Genomic DNA, 14,004 nt, shown 5'->3' on the forward strand with positions numbered 1-14,004 from the left:
GGGCTGTGTCATTCTTACAAAGTCTGTGCCCTGTCACCTTCCCTCTGAGGTTGATGGGACAATTGCATTCAAGCACCCAAAGCATTTTGAGCACTGCAGCCCCTGGCCCACAGTGAGCACTCAGTATATCTGCTGTATCTGCTGTTCTTTGAATATTTGTGCCAGTTTATTCACAGGGGTGGCTTACTCCTTGGAAGGAAAGTTATGACCCACCTAGACAGCATATTAAAAAGCAGAGACATCACTTTGTCAACAAAGGTCTGTCTAGTCAAGGCTATGGTTTTTCCAGTAGTCATGTATGGATGTGAGAGTTGGACTATAAAGAAAGCTAGGCGCTGAAGAATTGATGCTTTTGAACTGTGGTGTTGGAGAAGACTCTTGAGAGTCCCTTGGACTGCAAGGAGATCCAACCAGTCCATCCTAAAGGAGATCACTCCTGGGTGTTCATTAGAAGTACTGATGTTGAAGCTGAAACTCCAATACTTTGGCCACCTGACGCGAAGAGCTGACTCATTTGAGAAGACCCTGATGCTGGGAAAGATTGAGGGCGGGAGGAGAAGGGGACAACAGAGGATGAGATGGTTGGATGGCATCACCGACTCAGTGGACATGGGTTTGGGTAGACTCTGGCAGTTAGTGATGGATAGGGAGGCCTGGCGTGCTGCAGTTCATAGGGTCACAAAGAGTCAAACTCGACTTAGCAACTAAACAAATAAATAAGCTCCTTGAGGGCAGGGTCTGTGTTTTTTTTGTTGTTGTTGAAACCACTGTGTCCTGAGTAGATGGGTTATATATTTCTTTTGTGGATGAAAACAAGGGCAGTAAGTCATCCTTCTTTTGTTTTCCCTTTAGCTGCCCAGAATTTAAACTCGGTGACTGTAGTAATCTCCTGTTTTGAACCTGATTGAATCTGGAGTCAGCATGTGATGACTGCAGCTGGTGGTTTTTGAGCATTTTGTGCATTAGGGCTAAATGCTCTCTGTAAGCCCTCACTGTGGAGAAGGAAATGGCAACCCACTCCAGTGTTCTTGCCTGGAGAATCCCAGGGATGATGAGCCTGGTGGGCTGCCGTCTATGGGGTCGCACAGAGTCGGACACGATGAAGTGACTTAGCAGCAGCAGCAAGCCCTCACTGACTCTTCACACTTACCCCATTTTACCATTGAGGAACCTGAAGCCCAATTGAGGGTGGGGCACCTGTCTTTCCTCTCGAGGAGGTCCAGTGCCGAGGTTAACAACTGGAAACCCAAGAGTTTCTCTGCTTTGCTTAACTCTGCGCCATCACTTTCTTGCTGTGTGACCTTTCGCCTGTCACTTCTCTGTTCTTGAACTTTCTCATATGTAAAGTAGGAATGCTAATCGTACTTACTTAGGACGGCTGTGAAGGCTAGGGGAGCGGGGAGGTAATTCACGTCACGTGAAGTGCAGAGTGAGGAGGGGGCGTTCTGGGGCTGTTATTGTTGGGCACACCCATTCCTCCGTGCTTCCCAGGCTGGCTGGAGGAGTCCGGTGGCCGCGCTCAATCATTAAGCCGCGCTGCTTCGGCGAGCCGGCTCCCCGTCCGCCCGGCGAAAAGGAGCCCGTCTTTGGATCGTGCGGTTGTGAATGAAGCGAGCAGGGGAGGCCGTGGGCGCCGATCCAGCCCTGGATCGGTCAGCGAACAGGTGGCGCGTTCCTAGATCCGAGGCCAGCCGCCTTTGTTACCTTGAACTTTCACTCAAGCCCATTCAGGCTCCTCAGACCACGTGTCTGATGAGTAAGGAGTCCTTTTATTTCCCTCCCCTGAAGGGACCGCTGGCAGAACAGCCCGCCTTGGGGACGCGCGCCTGTTCGCGAGACCAGCCTGCTGTCGGGGGAACTCCGGTGGCCGGCGGGTCGTCGCTGCGGCTGTTGCTGAACAAGTCGCTGTGAGGAGCTGGCACGGCAGGTTCCCGCTTCCGCATTCCAGACACCCACCGCGGGCGGGGGAGGCACCGCCCACCACCGGAGGGCGAGGGCGGCCGCGGGCGCGGGCAGGCAGGTGGCCTTGGCCCGGCCCGGACCCAGCACGGCATTCGGGTCACCTGCCGACTTTGTGATCCCGGCCGGGCTCCGGACGTCTTTCAGGTGAGCGCTGTCGGTTAAGTTTGGTAGGGACTTGCAGAGAAAGTGCAGTGTGTTTCCTTCTTTTCTGGCATGAGACTGGTGGTTTTGTTTTCTTTTCTTTTTTCCCTCTCCTCTCCCATGAAATGTTTACCTGTCTGCTGCTAACTGTGAAGAAAGGGTGGGCGGAGTGTTGAGGGAGTGAGAAGGAAATGGAGGAGATTTCTCCCCGGAGAAGGCATGGGTGAATGCTGAACTCCCAGGGGGTTGCCAACTTCTGTACCAGTGGGGCATCCTAGCCTGGTCCAGATGAGCTGTGTGGTCTCAGGCGAGTTCCTTTCCCTCTCTGAGGCTCAGTTTCCTCATCTGATGAGGTGGTAAATAGGAGCAGTACCCACTCACCTTCCCAGTGAATCATTGCTCACAGCCTGGGCGCTCACAGCCTGGGCGCAGAATGGTGTTCAGTGTCAGCTCTCCCTAGCCCCCCTGATTCCCTGTCTGACCTTATCTCTGACTTCTCAGCTGCTGCTAGCTGCCTCCTGCCCTTCCTCCCTCAGGGCTCTTGCTGCAGCTGTTCCCTCTACCTGTAGCATTTCCCCAGTATCCCCAAAGCTCCCACCCCCTTGGGGCTCTGCTCACATGTCACCTTCTCAGTGAGGCCTCTCTCCTCCCTAAGTAGCACCTTCTCCATCACACTCTAGCCCTCTGCTCTGCGTTCGTTTTCTTCATAGCATGGCCACTGACGTGTTTATTCTCCCACCTCCCCTACCGTTGTTGTTTAGCCACTAAGTTGTGTCTGACTCTTTGCCACCCCGTGGACTGTAGCCCACCAGGCTCCTCTGTCCATGGGATTTCCCAGGCACGAATACTGGAGTGGGCTGCCGTTTCCTCCTCCAGATAGTCTTGCTGGCCCAGGAATCGAACCCGGTTTTCTCCTGCATTGGCAGGCGGACTCTTTATCCCCTAAGCCACCAGGGAAGTCTCCTCCCCTACCGTAGGCCCCAGGAAAGCACAGGTACTTCTGTCTCTCTTTGTGGACTCATCCCTGGCATGTAGTAGGTGTGCGATACGTTGTCTTATGAGTGGATTTAGGATCATGAATGAGGAAGGGTGGCTGTTCCTATCTGGGTTTTGAGGAGAATGTCAACATATCCTCAAACCTGGGGCTGAGGGTGGGCCGGCGGTGTGCGCACACCCTCTCCTTGGTCACCCAGGGTCTTCAGGCCTCCCTGCAGCGTCCAGTCCTCTGGCTTCCTGTCTGTCCATCAGCTCCTCCAGCCTGTGCAGCCTGGGCCCTGACAATGCCATGGGTGTATGTGGCATGGAACAGATGGCCTTGACCCTGACCTTGCTTCTCATGAGCACAGAGGATGTGTGCAGTTTAGCTCAGGTGAGGAAGGCTTTGTTGAAGACACCACACACATCCTCCCACACACATACCCCGCCCCCAACCTTCCCATATATATAGAAAGCTGACTTTATTATCAGGCCCTCTTGAGTGTTCCTGCAGTAGTAGGGGGTCAGGGAATACTTTGGAAATAAGAATGAACTGGCCAGGCAGAGTTTATCAGTCTCCCCGGCTTTTACAGGCAATCATTCTTGTTCGGGGGCTGAACAGGCTTTAATTAAACGGTGAGCTCCACGAGTCTGACCGTGTAAGAGCTGACACCTCCACATCTGTCTCCTGGCTCCCGGTGTCAGCAATTGATTCTGTAAAAATATCCCGGGCTGGGCTTCCCCAGGCTCCGCAGAGCGAGGTCAGTGGCCCTCTAGGGTTTCTCCCAACAGCACGGAGGGCCTGAGGTGTGTGCAGCCTTCACACACATCCTCACACCTAGGGGCCTACTGCTATTTTAAGAATGTGCAAAGTGTCAAGAATTGCTGCTCCTGTAAACTCTTAACTCTGTCCTCTGAGCTCCAAGTGCAGTGGGTTTTGGAGTTGACCCTCTTGCGTAATAGTGCTCCCAGCACTGCCCAAGCTTTCGGCCACAGCACTTGGCTTCTCTGGGCCTCAGTTTCCCTATCTGGAAGATGGGAATAATTAATAGTACCTGCACTAAGTGAGCAGTTTAAAGTGCAGTGGGGTGACCTAGTTAGTTAGCACTGTGTCTAGTGGATTGAGAGCACTCACTTAATGGGATAATTATTTTTACGAATTTTTTTCAAGTCATTTAAAAATGTTTCCAGTCCCTTTTTTGGGGGGTTCCTCTCTACTGCATCCCCATGCCAGCATTCTCTCACAGTCCTTCACCCATGGGAACAATCAAGCACTGTATGTATCTTTCCACATGTTTCTCCATGGTTATATAATGCTATGCTGCTGCTAAGTCACTTCAGTCATGTCCGACTCTGTGCGACCCCATAGATGGCAGCCCACCAGGCTCCCCTGTCCCTGGGATTCTCCAGGCAAGAAACTGGAGTGGGTTGCCATTTCCTTCTCCAATGCATGAAAGTGAAGTCACTGTCTTGTCTGACCCTCAGGGACCCCATGGACTGCAGGCTCCTCTGTCCATGGGATTTTCCAGGCAAGAGTACTGGAGTCGGGTGCCATTGCCTTCTCCTATATAATCCTATAGGGAAATATTACCCTATAAGGGATAATATTGCCCTCATTTTCCTGCAGGTTGCTTTTCTTACATGGCAGTACTGTGTGGAAATGGAGGCCCAAGTCCTCAGGTTATGCTCAAATTTGCTCTTGTTAATGTCTCCATAACACATGGAGGGGTGGGTGTACCAGAGTTTATTTGGCCCGGCTGTTACTGATGTGCATTCCTTTTGTTTCTAGGTGTTTTTTTTTTTTCCCCTCCTCCATATTATTTTTACTGACAGCTTCTTAAAATTAGATTGCAGACATCCCACCTGCTTAGCCACCTTGTGGCTAAGCCGTCCCACCTTGTTAAGCTCTAAGCCTTTGAGAATGAATAGGAAGTGGTATTAGTTTAATGAGGTGTCTTGCCCAGATAGGAGATGTGTTTTTGGAGGGTTCTCACCAGGTCCAGCACAATGTTGAGCCCTCTACTTTAAGTGCTTTTTACTTATAAAAATGATTAATAGATTCCTCATCCTCTATACAGATTAGTTGTCCTAAATGAGTAATTATTACCAAATAAGAGACAGAGAAAAGTTCTTATTTTTTTAATTAATGATCTTTGTTGGAAATCAGAACATGCAAGAGATCTTATTAGAATTGTGATCTATTGGCAAGTTTCCTTTTAAGGTGGTACTTTAGTAAAGGAATATATTTGGCTTCCTGAAACTTGTGCAGTGGTGTACCCATTTAGAGTTCTGTTTCAGTTCTCTGCTACATAACCAGCCATCCCAGAACTTATGCCTTAAGGGGATGAAAGTTTGTTATTTCTTATCAGTCTCTGATTGACTGAGGCTCATCTGGATGGCTCTTCTGCTGGTTTTAATTGGGGTCTCTTATGTGGCTAGAGTCAGAAGACGGATGGGGCTTAAGATGGTTGTACTCACAAGGGCTTCTCTGGTGTTTCAGCAGTAAAGAATCCCCCTGCAATGCAGGAGACACTGGTTCAGTCCCTGGGTCAGAAAGATTCCCTGGAGAAGGTAACAGCAACCCACTCCAGCATTCTTGCCTGGGAAATCCTATGGACAGAGAAGCCTGGCGGGCTACAGTCCATGAGGTTGCAAAGAGTCAGACGCAACTGAGCCTACTCAGCAACAACAACTCACATGGCACCTTGGAGACGCCTGGTCCCCTCTCTGTAGTCTCAGAACCACTCCTTCCACGTGGGTCTTGCCATCCAGTAGCTGGACTTAGAACATGGCAGCCCAGAGCTTCCTAAGTCAAGGTGTACGTAGGTCTAGAACTGGCCCAGTGGCAGCCCAGATTTCATGTCGGAAGGCAGACAGAAGACTTGAGTTCTGGAAGGTGTGGCCTTTGAGGGGCCATCTTTGGAAACCACCACAGCCTTCGTTTTCTCCCAGAAGGAAAAATGCAGAGGTCACCAGGTCCAGGTGGTGTTGCTGTTTGCAGGGCCCCAGTCTCTTGTTTATCTGTATTGCTGCCCTTAGCCTCATAGATATAAGAAGGCTGCCCCGTCTCCAGCCTCACATCCTTGTTACAGGCAGAAAGAAGCAAAGCTCTAAGAAAAAGAAGTAGCACCTTTGTCAGGAAACCAAAGCCTTCCCTGAAATCCTTAGCAGACTGCTGCTTCGCCTCTTTGGCTAGAACTTTGTGACAAGATCACCCTTTGCCAAAAGGAAGTCTCAGAAGTGCAGTTTTTAAGCTGTGCTTATTGCCACTTCAGACAGAGGGTCAGTAAGGAAGCTGTGAGGAGAAAGGACATGCTGGGTCGACACGCCGTCCCTCCCTGGTGGTCGGCCTCCAGAGTCTGTGCGCTGAACCACTGTGCTGTACTGCTTTAGTTTGTTTATGATTAACCCAACATTTCTTGTTGAAATGAGTGTGTAAGTGACAGAGATAGAAACCGCTTACTGCTCCATCCCTCTCCCCTCCTGCTTCGTGCCTTATTGGTCTTATCTGTCAGTAACTTAGTGTATGTTCTTTTTCACCTCTTTCTATATGCATTTCATTTTTTAAAGGTGACCTTTGGACATACAGAATTGGATTAATCATAATCCTTGGTGCACGTTTTAGTGATATTTTTGGTCTGTACAAATGTTTATTACAATGAATAGCCATTAGCCTACTCTCTACCCAAGAACTAGAACATTACCTACCAGTAGTTTATATGAAACTATGGTATTTCCCATTCAGTTCCCAGGCTGCTCTCAGCTGTGACCACCATCTTGCATTTTTTGTTTAACGTTATTTGTTTTGAAATAGTTATTTTTGAATGTCTACAACAATCTCAAACTATACATAGTCTTCTGGGACTTGTATTTTTCTTTTAATATTGTGATTAATCCAGGTCATTTCGTATAGTGGTTTTTCATTTTTTACTGCTGTGTAATATTCCACTGGGCAAAGACATCACCTGTTTGTTTTAGTCATTTCTGTGGCAATGCATGTATCATTAGTGTCCAGATTTGTTTTTGCTCTTCTTGGGCTACTGTGAATGTTGTTAAACACATTTTCTAAGGTACCTGAACAAGAATTTCTTTGAGGTATATAATGGGCACAAGACTGGTGGCTGTAGGATGTGAGCATCTTTAATTTTGCCAAATATCATCAAACTGTTCTCAGATTCTCACCAAGGATGTGTGAGAGTTCCTGTTGTTCTGTATCCTGTCACACTTGGTTTTATAAAGCTTTTTTATTTTTGCCAGTCTGATGTGAGATGAAATCTCATTATGGTTTTAATTTGTATTCCCCTGAGGACTGGTAAGACATTCTTCTCATTTATGTTTTTTGGATATAGCCTATTCATCCTCTTTGCTTCTTTTTCTTATTGATTTGTAGTCATTCTTTGTATGGTCTGGTTACTCATCTCGAGGCTGCAGCCAGACCTAATGAAACATTCATGATTCTCATATCTCTCTTTCCTTTGTTGTCTCCTCTCTCCACTCTCTCCCCACCTCCACGATGCCTGTTTGTGTCCTCCAGCTCACAGTGATTCTCCCTAAAACAGTTCTCAAATTATGGGCGTTTTTATACGTTTGCATGGATATATGACTATACCTGTTCCACCCATTGTACCATAGCTTTGTGATCCCAGGTGTAGCAGGATTAGGTTCAACTGTAGGTAATAGAAAACCGCTTATAAAACAAACTGACAATGGCTTAAACAAGGTAGAAGTTTATTTCTCTCTCACATAAAGGAGTCCAGTGATAAGGAGGCCCAGGCTGCACTCTAATCCAGAACCCAGGTTCCTTCTACCTTCGTGCTCCACCATCCTTTTACTGTCACCTCATGGTTCAACATGGCTGCTTAAGCTCCAGCCATTATATCTCAGCAGGGGATGAAGATGGACACTTCTGCTTAATGGAAGTTTCACACTATGTTCTGCTTACAGACTCTTGCCCAGAATTTAGTCACATATATAGTTAAAAGGGAATTTAGAAAATATATTTCACATGACCTTGTTCTTAGCTAAAAATCTGATTCTATTACTGAGTTAAAAGGGGAGACTAAATACTGGATTAGGCTGCCAACAACTTTACTTGTTCTGAAAAGTTCCCTAAAATGGCTCTTAAAGGAGTTGCCAGACACCAGGATGGCGCCTCTAGATGATGCCTCTTTTGATTCTTTGATTTGTTACACAGATGTTTATTGAGCATCTGTTTTGCACAGGCACTATTCTGGGAAGTAATGAACAAAACAAGTGAAGTCCCCACCCTCACGGAGCTTATTTTTATAAAAGGGAAGATAGATAGTAAACAGACAAGGAGTTTATAGTGAATCAGAAAGAGATAACAGGTGTGAAAAGAAATGCAGGAGAAGGCATGGGATGAGGGTGAGTCGCTGACCTGCTTCTTGAGAAACCTATATGCAGGTCAGGAGGCAACAGTTAGAACTGGGCATGGAACAACAGACTGGTTCCAAATAGGAAACTGAGTACGTCAAGGCTGTATATTGTTACCCTGCTTATTAAACTTATATGCAGAGTACATCATGAGAAACACTGGGCTGGAAGAAGCACAAGCTGGAATCAAGATTGCTGGGAGAAATATCAATAACCTCAGATATGCAGATGGCACCACCCTTATGGCAGAAAGTGAAGCGGAACTAAAAAGCCTCTTGATGAAAGTGAAAGAGGAGAGCGAAAAAGTTGGCTTAAAGCTCAACATTCAGAAAACGAAGATCATGGCATCTGGTCCCATCACTTCATGGGAAAAAATGGGGAAACAGTGGAAACAGTGTCAGACTTTATTTTTGGGGGCTCCAAAATCACTGCAGATGATGATTGCAGCCATGAAATTAAAAGACGCTTACTCCTTGGAAGGAAAGTTATGACCAACCTAGATAGCATATTCAAAAGCAGAGACATTACTTTGCTAACAAAGGTCCGTCTAGTGAAGGCTATGGTTTTTCCTGTGGTCATGTATGGATGTGAGAGTTGGACTGTGAAGAAGGCTGAGCGCCGAAGAATTGATGCTTTTGAACTGTGGTGTTGGAGAAGACTCTTGAGAGTCCCTTGGACTGCAAGGACATCCAACCAGTCCATCCTAAAGGAGATCAGTCCTGAGTGTTCATTGGAAGTACTGATGCTAAAGCTGAATCTCCAATACTTTGGCTACCTCATGCAAAGAGTTGACTGATTGGAAAAGACAACTGATGCTGGGAGGGATTGGGGGCAGGAGGAGAAGGGGACGACAGAGGATGAGATGGCTGGATGGCATCACTGACTCGATGGACGTGAGTCTGAGTGAGCTCTGGGAGTTGGTGATGGACAGGGAGGCCTGGCGTGCTGCGAGTCATGGGTTCCCAAAGAGTCGGACACGACTGAGCGACTGAAGTGAGCATGTGGTGCGGTTTTATTTTTTTTTATTTCTTAAGGATTCATTTATTTTTGGCTGCACTGGATTTTCATCGCTGCACGTGGGCTTTCTCTAGTTGCGGTGAGCGCAGGCTACTCTTCGTTGCCGTGTGAGGGCTTCTCATTGCAGTGGCTTCTTGTGGAGCAGTAGAGCTAGAGGCTTCAGTAATTGTGGTTCGCAGGCTTAGTTGCCTCGAGGCATATAAGATCTTACCGTACCAGGGATCGAACCCATGCACCCTGCTTTGTAGGCACTCTTAACCACTAGACCACCAAGGAAGACCTGGTGCTGTTTCAGATAGAGTGAGTGGTCAGGGAAGGCCTCCTTTATGAGATGACATTGAAGCTGAGACGAAGGAGGCAAGTGAGGGAGCCATGTGGATCTCTGGGGGAAGAGCATTTGGGGCAAAATTTAAGGGCCAGTGAAAGGCCCTGGGGCAAGACAGTTACCAGGCTGCTTGAGGACCTTTGAGGAGTGGTTAGCAGAGCTTGAGATTGATGAGGGAGGGCGGTGGTGGGAAATGAGAGGAGAGAGGTGGTGAGGCAGACCAGTGGGGGTGGGGGGGTTGAGGGGGCTTGTGGGCCACAGTGAAGACTTTTGGCTTTACCTGGGGTGACATGGAGATACGGAAGGGATCCGAGCAGGAAGAAGACGTTATTTGATCATTAGCACTCGATAGTGGAAGTGATCTTTCTTTCTTCTCAGTTCAGTTGCTCAGTCGTGTCTGACTCTTTGTGACCCTGTGAACTGCAGCACGCCAGGCTTCCCTGTCCGTCACCAGCTCTCGGAGCTTGCTCAAACTCTTGTCCATCGTGTCGGTGATTCTATCCCACCATCTCATCCTCTGTCATCCCCTTCTCCTGCCTTCAATCTTTCTCAGTATCAGGGTCTTTCCAGTGAGTCAGTTCTTTGCATCAGGTGGCCCAAGTATTGGAGTGTCAGCTTCAGCATCAGTCCTTCCAATGAATATTCAGGACTGATTTTCTTCTCAGAGCACCGTACATTTTTCACCTCCAGACACCTTTTGAAAAAGTAAATAGCATCAGGGGGCCTTCCCCATGGTCTAGTGGTTTAAAATCCGCCTTGCAATGTAGGGGACGCCAGTTTGATCCTCAGGCTGGGAAGATCCCATATGCTTCAGAGCAACTAAGCCTGGGCAACTAAGACCTGACACAGCCAAATAAATAAATAAATACTGTCAACTCTTATTAACCGCTCTGGTTTTATATATATCTGCCACTGCCCTCTCCCACTGGATTATTTTAAAGCTAAATATTTCAGTATTGATCTCTGAAAGATAAGGATTCTTTAAGGACATATTGACAGTATTACTGTCATGATTAAAGTAACTACCAATAATTGAATGTCATCATCTAGTGTTCAGTTAGTGGCTCTTCTCATAAATATCTCTGTAGAATTGATTTGTTCCAGTCAAGACCCGACAAGGTCCATGGTTGGATTTGGTTCACATGCCTATTAGATGTCTTTTAATCTAAGTGTCTAATCTAATCTAGGTGTCTTTTAATCTATGGGTGCCCCCTCCCCAACACTTTTTTTTTTTTCCTTTTAATAGTTTAATTGTTGAGAGAAGCCATGTCATTTGTCCTGAGATTTTGTATATTCTGTGTCTGGCATATGTGTGGTGGCATTTAATGAGCTCTTCTGTCCCTGTGTTTCCAGTGAATGAGTGGTAGGATTGAGACTGGAGCAGATTCGTATTTGAGATGCGCGCGCACACACACACATTTGTGTGTTGCTGTGTTTGTATGTCTGTTGTTGTTAAGTCACTACGTCGTGTCTCTTTTGAGACCCTGTGGACTATAGCCCACCAGGCTTCTCTGTCCATGGGATTTCCTAGGCAAGCCTTCTGGAGTAGGTTGCCATTTCCTCCTCTCAGGGATCTTCCTGACCCAGGGGTCAAACCCCTGTCTCCTGCATCTCCTGCATCGGCAGACGGACTCTTTCCCGCTGCACCAGCAAGGAAGCCCTTGTATACCCATCAGGGTCTGTGAAGCCTGGTGTCTCTTTCCACGGTGTTCTGTAGAGCTAGCCACTGTAGATGACTGTTATATAGACCCAGGCTTTCACTTGGGGGTTGCAAAAATTGTGACATTGTAATTCCACCCTCCTCTTCACTTATTAGCCGGAATATTCCTCTAGAGAAGAAACCTCTCTCATCTATTATTCAGCTATCCGGAGGGTACTGACTCTTTTCAGCTTTTGTTTACGTTAGAAATGAGTAGTGAACAACTGGCCTGGTGTCTAATCAGCTGGCTTTTCCTTCCATGATTCTAGCCTTCTTTGTTTTTGTGTTCGTGCGTTTTGTGCTATTTATTGGCCTCTGCTACTGCCCACGTCTGTCTTGGATTTGGGAACAAACAGATGAGCGGCGCTCACAGTCATCTCATTTTGTAGGCATGGCTGCCTCGGGCCTTACCTTTGACCAGGTGGAGCCCTGTATGCTTGTCAGTGTAACCAGGGAGAGTCAACTCTAGACTGTTGACATTTTCTTTTCTTTTTTTTTTTTTTTTGCCCTCTCCTGCCCTGGCTATGTATTTCCAAACCAACAGCCTCTAGAGAGTTATCATTCAGTGCCAGGGGATTAAATCTTTCTGCTTGGGGCAAGAGGTTTTTGAGCATTTGAATTTCTTCTGATCTGAAACTCCATTCTTAAGACAAAAGAACAATAGAGGGCTTCTCTCCATTGGAAAGGCCAGCCCTTCTAGTAGCCTGGCCAGGGGCGAGCTCTGACCCCAGCCACTGCTGTCTGGGTCATAAATTCTTTAGGGCACTAACCTGCTTGAAATCACTTGGATGCTTTGTGATCAGTTACCTACTGGATACCTGAGGGTTTTCTTTCCTCCTGGAGATTACAAACACATTTATTCCCACTGGGTGGGGAGAGAAGATTTGATGTGGAGTGGTGCAGAATTCATTAATTCCTTCAGCCCCTGACTTGTTCATTTGGCAAATATTTATGGAGCCTCATGTGTTCCAAGTGCCGGGGTCAGAGCCTGGGAAGGCCCATACTCTGGGAGTTTATGTTCGTGCTGAAGGACACAGGTGATAAAGTGGTAAACAGAGTGATCATATCCTTTCAGGTGAGGATGAATAATGCTCTGAAGTCATGGAAGCAGAATGTGAGTGCACACACCTGAAAGGTGGAGGGGGGCTGTGGGAGGCCAGATAACCGGGGTGCTTGGGGGAGAGCCTCGCCGGGGTGGTGACACGTCAGCTGAGCTTGGGATGGTATGAGGTGACAGCCTTGTGTGAGACCCGGGGGAGAGCCCTCCCAGCTGAAGGGGCAGTGAGGGCAGGGGTGGGAGTGAGCTGGGTGTGTCTGCTCTCTCATTCCCTCTGGCTGCTGTGACAAGCAGAGGTGGCAGAGGTGGGGGCGGAAGTGGGGCGATGAGGGAGGTGGAGTGAGCAGAAGGGTGTAAGTAGTTACTACTTATACTTTCACAGATGAGGACACTGAGGCCCAGGGAGGTGAAGCCCTTGATCCTTGTCCCCCAGCTCCCTGGGGCCCGGGTTGGGAGCCCGGTAGCTCATCCCAGAGTCTGACCTTGGTTGAGCTATCTGACCACAGCTGTTAATTCATGATGTTGACAGAGTCTGTGCCTAGCAAGAGTCAAATGTCAGTGTCCTACATGTATGAAATCAGGACAGGGGATCAAGTCCACATCAGTGTCTCTTCCACCTTCCTGCTAACCTGGGTCCTGACACACCTTTTATTACAGTGTTTATTACAGGGCGGAAAACAAGGACTTTTTGGTTGCTGACACATTCGTAACTTGACTTTGTAAGTTGACACTCGGGCCAGATAAAAACTGTATATAGGCCCCGGTCTTCGAGCTTCTGAGCCTGCTCAACTGATGGGGCTGAAAGTCTCCCCAACCATCAGATCCTTCTTATCTCCTCCTCCAGTGCTCCATGGGTCAAGGGGGCTCACTCCTTACGTGGTGTGACCTGTGTGATGCCTCAGCCAGATTCACGGCTGTATTTGGTGTCCCCTAGGAGAGAGGCTTGAGACGTCCCCCGCCCCCCACCCCGCAACATGGCTCCTGGAAAAGGAGTTTGGTCCTGCTCACCACTTACCCTTTAACAGCGCTGATGGATGCTGATCATCTGCCACTACCTGCATTTAGGATAGGCAGCAAAAATTTTCTATCGATAGGTTTTTTAAAATTCTGTTTTGGGGCTTCCCTGGTGGCTCGGTGGTAAAGAATCCCTCTACCAATGCAGGAGATTCGAGTTCAATCCCTGATCCGCAGGAAGTGCCCAGAGGCCTTGGTGCAACTAAACCTTCCTCACCTCAATGAGAAACCCATGCCCCACAACTAGGGAGTAGACCCTGCTCGCCACAACTAGGGAAAAGCCCTCCTGCAGTAACAGATTTCTAGCACAGCTAAAAATAAATAAATAAAATTTTTAAAAAATTATATTTTAAAAATACTGATTTAAAACTTACAGAAGCCACTTGCTAGTTTTAACAGTTCAAAGAGCAGAGCAGCCTG

The sequence above is a fragment of the Capricornis sumatraensis genome, chromosome 20 (genome assembly GCF_032405125.1).
Source record: "Capricornis sumatraensis isolate serow.1 chromosome 20, serow.2, whole genome shotgun sequence".
NCBI lineage: Eukaryota > Metazoa > Chordata > Mammalia > Artiodactyla > Bovidae > Capricornis > Capricornis sumatraensis.